Source organism: Rosa rugosa, chromosome 7 (assembly GCF_958449725.1).
Source record: "Rosa rugosa chromosome 7, drRosRugo1.1, whole genome shotgun sequence".
NCBI lineage: Eukaryota > Viridiplantae > Streptophyta > Magnoliopsida > Rosales > Rosaceae > Rosa > Rosa rugosa.
In genome coordinates this window covers 21,523,314-21,532,228 of record NC_084826.1, presented here as the reverse complement: position 1 = coordinate 21,532,228, position 8,915 = coordinate 21,523,314, and the positions used below count along the sequence as shown (strand labels likewise).

The 8,915-nt window shown below is 39.1% G+C and overlaps 1 long non-coding RNA gene across 14 annotated transcripts; it reads right to left on the bottom strand.

Moving 5' to 3' along the window:
- Nucleotides 1-1,083: 1,083 nt before the first annotated feature.
- On the bottom strand, nt 1,084-5,510 carry LOC133722494 (uncharacterized). Of its 14 annotated transcripts, none has more exons than XR_009852795.1 (10): nt 4,977-5,510; nt 4,503-4,870; nt 4,320-4,412; nt 3,934-4,223; nt 3,500-3,642; nt 3,317-3,393; nt 2,483-2,532; nt 2,140-2,368; nt 1,601-1,702; nt 1,084-1,480 (listed from the first exon to the last, which is right to left on the bottom strand). It is a non-coding gene; the product is annotated as an uncharacterized LOC133722494 (long non-coding RNA). The 14 variants fall into 14 exon arrangements; XR_009852786.1 differs by having other exon boundaries at nt 2,483-2,629; nt 3,317-3,390; XR_009852784.1 differs by having other exon boundaries at nt 2,483-2,629; nt 4,977-5,509.
- Nucleotides 5,511-8,915: the final 3,405 nt, after the last annotated feature.

The following is an 8,915-nucleotide window of genomic DNA, read 5'->3' as shown; positions in this document are numbered from 1 at the left end:
AATATTGCATCAAAACATAAATAGGATTGTTAGTGGTTGATTTCGAAACCCTAGGTTTTATCATTATTTGTTTGTTTCTTTAATTTTCACATTATTCCTTTATTCGAAAACCCAAAAATCAATATCTTCTTTTACTTGATTGTTTGGATTAATTAGGTTAGGATTTAAATTAATTATCAATCCTCAGTTGGAACGACCTCGTATTTGCACACTATACTAACGACGATTCGTGCGCTTGCGAGTTTTAATTAAAATTTCACAACATCTGCGGAAGTTTTGGGAAAGTTCTATAAATAGGAGTTTCCATTTTCGGAAACTTACTATTTTCAATTTCTCACTTTCCATTTCCGGAAATCAGAAAAACTCTCCGTTCTCTCTCCTCACCCGCGACAGACCCAACCCGGACCTGGTGTTCCGACTTTTCCGGCGGTGAAACATTCCAGATCAGCTCGTCTCCTCTGTGCGCTCCTCCCTGTGGCATCACTAGGCCAAAAAAGCTAACAGACAACGGACCAAATTCGTTGTGTGATTTGGACGATCTCCGTTGTGTATCGGAGCGTTGTGTGATGAAAAATGGCACAACGGTGGAAACCCGTTGTGTGAATCAAAAACAGTCAACACTTATTTGGTTAAAACTGTTGTGCCTTCTCTCGGCAGATGGCAGCCACAGTTGCCGCGTAGTCATGCTGCACATGTCATTGGCATCATTCACACAACGAAAGTTGCTTCCGAGCCGTTGTATGAAAGGCGAATCAGACAACAGTATTTTATTTTCTCTGTTGTATGAGTTATCCTCACACTTCACTTTTGGAAATTTTATTGTTGTGTGTTAGTTTTTAGATAACGTATTCTAGTTATTACAGTTGTGTGATTGTAAATCAGACAACGTATGTTTGTTAGAACTGTTGCATGATTATATAAAGATTCATTGTGTGAACATCCAAATTGTTACTTCAGACAACATTAGTAACATTAGAAATTTTGTTGTGTGATAATCGTCTTTTCTGGATTATGTGCATTGATAATAATGCTCCATTTTACCTAATGAACAGTGGCTAATTGTAAAGAAAAGACACTGAAATCTATGAAATGAGTAATCCAACTCATACTATTTGAAGAAAAGCATTCAAACGTTAAAAGGGAGGATTTCCCAATCATCCAAGCCAACATTGAAAGAAGAAAAGCATTCAAATGCATGCCCATCTACTTGGGACATCAAAAGCTGATACAAATACAAACTATTTGTTACAAAACATGTCACACAGTGCATGAATATTGTACCAGCAAAGAAGCACAAAAATGATGCTTTCCTTCAACAACAACCTACTTCCTCTTATGCTTTCCTTTAGCTCCTACACATATGCCTTCACGACATACTTCATGGCTCATGCACATACGTGTTGACAACAAACTTTCCCTATTCATTTCGCACTTGATCAATATCCGCTTGGGTGTATTAGCTGCTGTCTCTCCTCTCCCACTGAAATTGATTTATTATATCAAAGGGATTACTTAATCGTTTTGGTGAATGAGGCATGGATATAATAACAAAGTTATGAGAAATTGAGTCAAGTGACTATATTTATAGCTATGTTGATACCTTGGAAGGAAACAATGACATGTTTTTATCCTCAATGATATCTCTCATGTAGCACATGATAAAGTACCCGCACTCCTTGTTGCTAGGTTGAGGAGGAATGGCCTAAACACAAGCAAATTAATCAATAAGTTAGATGGTGAAACTTACAGCCTATTCTTTTCAGCATTATACATGCGCATATAGCACTACACCAATTCAAAACAAAGGGTTTTCAAGAAAAAAAAAATCACAATAAATCCTTTTGAACCTAGCTCAGCAAAAGAATGATCGAGTAAGCTGCATTTGGCTTCTCGTACTTGACAGTCGACAATAGACTTTAGCATAGAAATCCTTAAACTTGAGCACACCATGTTCACATAGTTAAAAACATTGCAGTAGTAGTTTAACATATAGTATATTTCATTTTGAAATTGTATCTCTTTAAGTGGAGGTTCTAATATTAGTAGAATTTAAATCAAGTATAAAGGGGTTGTTAAAGTGATGAGACTAAGGAGATGATTGAGGTGGTTTAACATGTACTTCAAGTTATAGCTACTTACCAACCCGCCGGAGGTAGGAATCGTTATATCTGTCGAAAAGTGAGTGTGTCGGATTTCCCCCCTTTTCAATATCCTGAGGAAGCTTGTGGAAAAATTCAACGGTGAGGTAACCACACTCCATATCAACTAGCTGCATAGTTGTTTCCTTGCTCTCTTCTTTCATCCTATCCAGCAATTCAAATCTTGCATTCCCAACTTCCACTCTTAAAGTGGTATACTGCTTTAATTCCTACACACCACAGGGAAAACATCCCATTAAAAATAATAGATTAAACAAATTTAGGATATAATGAATAACTAATAGCTATCCTCTTAGGTAAATTCAGTATATTCAAGAACATACCGAGGTCGCATTGAAAGACTTCTGAGCCAGCTCCTTCAATAAGGCATGAACTTGAAATCACGAGGAAAGAATATCAAGCAAAATGATTTGAAGCAGACACATAGTGCATTTTATGACGTTATTCTAGCAGCAGTAGTAACCCTGAGTCTGAGACAATGATCAACATAAACATATATGGTTGTTGTTGAAACCAAAAAAAATTCACAAATCCAATTCGATGAGGGGGTAGCTGTTGAGATAAAAAAAAAAAAAAAAAAATTGTAATTAAGGCATGATTCAATTACAATATGAGGGGGTGCTACATATATGGCTGCTGTAAATTTCCTTCATATGCGAAAAATAAAGAATCAAGAATCTTTGTAATTAAGGCATGATTCAAAGAATGAATCAAAGCCTTCATGCCGCACCTTTATTCTGAAAAGAGACAAAAAATACAATTGAATCACAACTTGAAACAGTGGTCAAAAGTGATGTAGTGAACAAGAAGACAAAGGACCATGTTTAATTATTCAAGTATGCAAACACAAATAATGGTGGAAAATTTTGTTAACACAAAGCACTCAGTGGTGGATGTGTGCTTTCTTCGGTGGTGGCAATCAAAGCAATATAAATATGGCATGATAATTAATTGATCTTTTGAAGTGGAAGCTAGACAACAACAAAAGCAATGTCCAGCAATATTAATTGTTTTTGCAAGTTGGTTTTGGTGCAAAGAAATATAATGCTATGTGCCCATCTCCCAACGGAGGAAGAAAAAAAAAACACAGCAGAGGAGAGGACGCACAGAGCAGAAACACAGAGAATTAAGAAGATTTGAGGCATTTTCACAAACACCTGTGGGCAAAACAAAAATGCAAGCAACCCTCAGACCATAAATTTAGCTTCAGCAGATTTGGAATCCTTTTTCACTGCTGCAAAAATGCATTGAAACAAATCAAATAACAAAAACCAATCGGACCCTGATTCCCTAAATCCCTAAACCCAAATGTGAAAGAGAGCAAAGCAGTGAGAGAGTACCGATTGGGGAAGTGGGGCTTCGCTGTAGATGGCTTTGAGTCTGGCAAAGGGTGAGAGAGTACTACATCTTAAAAGGTGCAGATGAACAGAGGAAGTGGCGATAAAAGCACAGCTAATACAATCTTCAAACGAGAGCATATTCTCTGCAATCATTCAAATCACCAGAATCACATAAAGTATCAGCTCCCAACAAGCAGTCATACACCTGAATCAAATATTCATCAACTCAATTCATCATTCAATTCAACCATAAACCACGCAAACTGCTCAACACAACAACCATGCAAATCAGAGTTCACCCAAAATGAAGTAAATAATCAACCAGAAGCATGCAATGTGTTTTTCCTTGGAAAATAGGAATTGGAACGAATACCAAATATTTTGAATGTTGAGGTGACAAAACAAAGAAAATTGGCTGGTAAAGCCCGACCCACCGTAATTTTAAGCACCACTCCCCGGTCCCTGATTTCCCACAGATGACAGCCCCGGTCCACCCAGAGGATGATGCTCCTGCGGCGGTTGGCCACCCAAAAACCCCCCATAGCCAAAAAAATCTATGAATTACATTTTCAATACCTGTCAAAGAACTCAATGAAGCAATCTGATTTCAGATTTATCAATTATCAGTCCTAACAACAAGCTGACTTTATCGGACATCAATATACTTGAAATACTTTGATGTAAGCAAGTCTACCAAGAAATTCGGCAATGTTGTAGATTACACCTAGTGATAACAACAGAATTATCATAAAGATCTCTTCAAATAGCAATAAAGGAAAATCATAGCCTGGTCAAGTCTATAGAGAAAACCATAACTTACAATGTTACGAAGAAACCTAAGGAATATAGCAGAGTGAAACCTTCTTCCGTTTCCCAACTTCAAAAACTCCATCAGTGTATCCAACACCACCTCCTAACAACATTATCAAATTTCAAATTGGAAGCAGTAAAGATATCTATAATTATCTGAATGGCTGTAAATTCAAAAAAAAAAAAAAAAAACCTTGAGAGTTTCATCGGATTCCGGCAAAAGAAGGAGCTGGATGAGGGACTCGACAAGGTCGTCAAACTTGGACCAGAGCCAAGTGCTGTATATGAACTCGGGGTTGTCGTCCTGGGAGTGATTGGGCTTGGAAGAAGAGGAAGGGAGGTCAGGCAAGACGGGAGTGAAGAAGGCTTGGATGGAGAGGAGAGATTCGACGACGTACTAAGGCGGTGAGGTTAGGGTGACGTAGGAGAGGAGCTTGGGGAGGTTGTTGATGTGGGTTCTGGAGCTTCCGAGCTTGGTGGTTTTCTGCTTCTGCTTTTGCTTCTTCAAGAGAATGGAGGCCATAAATTTAGCTTCGGTAGATTTGGAATCCTCTTTCATTGCTGCAAAAATGCATTGAAACAAATCAAATAACAAAAATCAATCGGACCCCGATTCCCTAAATCCCTAAACCCAAATGAGAAAGAGACCAAAGCAGTGAGAGCGTACCGATTGGGGAAGTAGGGCTTCGCTGTAGATGGCTTTGAGTCTGGCGAAAGGGATGAAAGCAGAGTCAGTGTTAGCTTCAGCGTAGATCTGTTGCTTCCAGTCCCACACTCTCACATGGTCTGCTAGGTGGCCTTGTTCGATTTGATGAGGGAGTCCTTCTCCACCTCTAGAGCTTCAATTTTGTTTTTGCTGCTTCACTGACCTTGCGCTCAGAGCGATGGGGACCCCGCATGGGTAATAAGTTGGAGAGAGCGAGTTAGGGTTTTGATGGTTGACGAAATTTTGGGGTCAAGAGTTGAGGGGTTGATGATTAGGGATCAGGGATGCAGGTTTCAGTGGAGAGATGGTGAAATCCACTGGGCGCTTCGATTGGAAGCCCGATTTTCATTTGAGTCGGACACAGAGGTTGGTTGTGGATGAAGATTAAGGTACTTGTCTTTTCGGGGAGAGAAGAAGAGTGATGAAGAAATAGTGCTTTGATGGTAATCTGTCTAGGTGTTGGAAATAAACAAAGTGAGAGACAAAAGTCACTAGCCCTAGCCAATTAAGTTGTCAAACGCACTGGTTGTTGGCTATTTTTATTTTGTATTCATGTATCAGACAACATAACTTTGTTATGCGTTGTCTGATTCCGCACACATTAAATTTGAGTTGTGGCAGCAAGGAGGGAAAGTTCCCGCTATGTGTAAGTAAAGTTCAGTTTGGGAGCGAAGGAATGAGTGGCGTATGGAGACGCATCGAAACCTCTAATATATTTTACTTGATCATACAACACAAAAACAAAAACTGTTGTATGACAATTTGCAAACTACACTCATACAACAGATATAACTATTATGTTGTACAATGAAGTACCAATTTGGAGCCAAATTTGGGGTGGATCTAGGAGGGAAATCTGCCGCTATTTTTTTTTTAATTCACACAACAGATTATTCTTGTAACCGTTGTGCAATAAATTTCTAGATAAAAACTTCAGAATTGTTACCACCTTATACAACGTAAGTTTAGTAAACATGTTGTGTGATGCACTTTTCTTCATCACACAACACTTTTTTTTTTTCGTTGTGCAAAAAGTGTTGTGTGTTAAGGTATTTGGCGTAGTGCATCCTCTAGCCTCGATTCTCAGCGGAGATGGTGCAGCAAGGCGGCGAAATTTGGTGTATTCGGACCCGGTCGGAAAACGCAGTTCCGGCGACTTCGTGGCTTCATGCTTCCTGTTGTGAGTTCGTACGAGCCTCCCTGATCGATCTGTGGTGGTTGTTTGGATCGATTTACGTGGAAATTGGTTCAACTCGGATTGAACAGTGATTCAAGGTTTGTGAGGTAGTTTTCGACCCTTTTTGCTTAGATTCTGACTTGAGGCTAGTTATAAAAGTTGATAAGCATGCTGAGATGAAGATCTTTGATGTTGGGAGTTTTGTGAAATAGTGAGTTTTCGCCGGCGGCGGTGCGGCCATGTAAGGGACTGTTTCTGGTATTATATATGTTCTACTCGTTGATACGAGCGTTTCGATATATAATATGCAATTTTTAGAGTTCTTATGAATTTGTTATGATTTTTACGGTTTCGGACCGTTCGATTTATTCGATCCGTGAGGATCCGACTATCCGATAGACTTGTGGTTTTGTCACATCGATCGTAGAAGTGTTCTGGAGACTTAGGGAGGTCTCGGATGTAGTTCCGCCTCAATTGGCGTTACTTTTAGGATTTGAGTTCAAAACGGGGGTTTCGAACTTTAATCACTTTGTGATTCGTGCACTGAATCGAGACCCTATGTGTTCAGGTGCTTGTTGGACTTGTTGAACGGATTGCGGCGATTGTGCTTGTTTGGTTAGCGTGTGAAGACGCAGTGGGATTCAAAGGTGAGTAAATCTCACGATATTCGTTATGAGCAAGATTACCCTATTGTATTGGAGTTAGTAGGTTAACTATGACTATAGTTGGTATTAGTAGCATTCCTGAGTGAATGACTACGTGTGTGTGTGTATATATATATATATATATACGTGAAATATATATGTATTGGTGCAATTGTTGTGATATGGGCAGCATAGGACGTACTGAGTTCAGTATCGTTGAAATCAGTGTGATGAATATTTGTGATGATTGTCATGTAAAGCTTGTGTAGGAATATCTGTGTAATGAATCGCTGACATCAGTGTGATGAATCTTTGTGATAATTGATATCTGTGTGATGACAGGCGAAATCTGTGTGATGATCAGCTGGACGATTGATATCTGTGTGATGACCGGCAAAATCTGTGTGATGATCAGCTGGACAATTGCTATCTGTGTGATGACCCTCGAAATCTGCGTGATGATCAGTGCGATGATGGCTATCTGTGTGATGACCGGTGGAATCTTTGCGATGATCAGTGTGATGACTGCTCGGTAGCGGAGCTGAATTGTTATTAAGTTAACAATGATCGAGAAGACTGCTGTGATGGTCGGGGTTACCTACGGACGTCAGAGTGTGGGGTTACGATGACTGCTTTGACTTGAATTGCTTGATTTAATGTGACCTTCTGAACTAAACTATATGCAGGGGTTACCGTGAATTGTTTTGCTTGTTTTGAATTGTGATTGCCTTGTTTTCTTCTTGATTTTATTGATTGATGGGTTGATTTATCTTAAGAGCCATAGTGGTGACGAATTGTACTCTGTGGTAAGGATAGGAAGGTGATTCATTGATTTTCACCTTTGATGTCATGTTGACGACAAAGGCTTCTAGTGGAGAGGGAATGAGTGTGATTTTGGAATTCGCCATAGGGCGTTAGAATGGCATCAAACATTGCTTGAGAAGTCTTGTTTGACTGAAATTTGTGTAATTGGATGCTAGGTTAAGAATCTGAGCATGAGGCTTTAGTCACGAGTTGACTTATGTAAGCACGATATGGAAGGATATGGAATTGATGGTTGTAGGTGTGAGATATGTGCATATCGTGTTTAGGTTGAGGTGACTTAAGAATGTATTTCTGCTTTGTGATTTTGAGTTTACTCATATGAGCTTTCATAAGCTTACCGGGTTTCTTGTGTGGCAACCCGGTGCACTTTTCAATAGTGTAGGGGTTAATCCTGCATGTCAGGGTAATAGTGGCTGAAGCTGAGGTAGCGTGCTAGCAGCATTACGGTAGGAAGCCAATTTTGTGACTTTACCGTTGTTAAGACTTCCGCTTGTAGTAAGCTCTGAGGAGCATTTACTTATTATTTTGTTACGGCAATTTAATTTGTAAACTTTTGTAATATGTGACTCTGCGGAGTGAGTCTGTGTTGATTTGTGGGTTCAGGGCATCAGTATGTACTTGGTTTAAATAGAAAAAGTTTTCCAGGTATTTTGTATTGATGGCTGAACCATCACGCATGTATAATTATGGGATTATATATCGATTTTTATTTGTGTTAAAAATCAGGGGCGTGACATTTCTAGAAGGAGTTATGACAATTTAAGTGAAGGCAGTTCAGCTTGAACGAGAATCTGCAACATCTTTTTACAAGTTCATGTCTAGAACCGAACTTCACTGAATTACTGGAAACTGCTCGGATGGAATTAGGAGATGTACCCTATATGCACGGAAAACCCCATGTGTTTAGTTTCTGAAGAATTTTACGGTTTGCTATTCCGACTTTTCTAAAAGGAGTTATGGAAATTTAAGTGAAGGCAGTTCAGCTTGGACGGGAATCTGCAACATCTTTTACAAGTTTCTGTCTAGAAGGCCGAGCACATGTATTTCAGTATTTGGAAATCTTCAGTGTGCCACATCATCATTATTAAAGATCCAGGACTTTTAGACATGTTTATATATGTGTGTGTGTTTATATATATACATGTGTGTGTGTGTGTGTGTATCTCTGTGTGAGTGTGAATTTGTTGTAATTTGGCTTATGGTGAAATTGGACGTTCTCATACTTCTATATAGAATATGTGCATATATATTCTA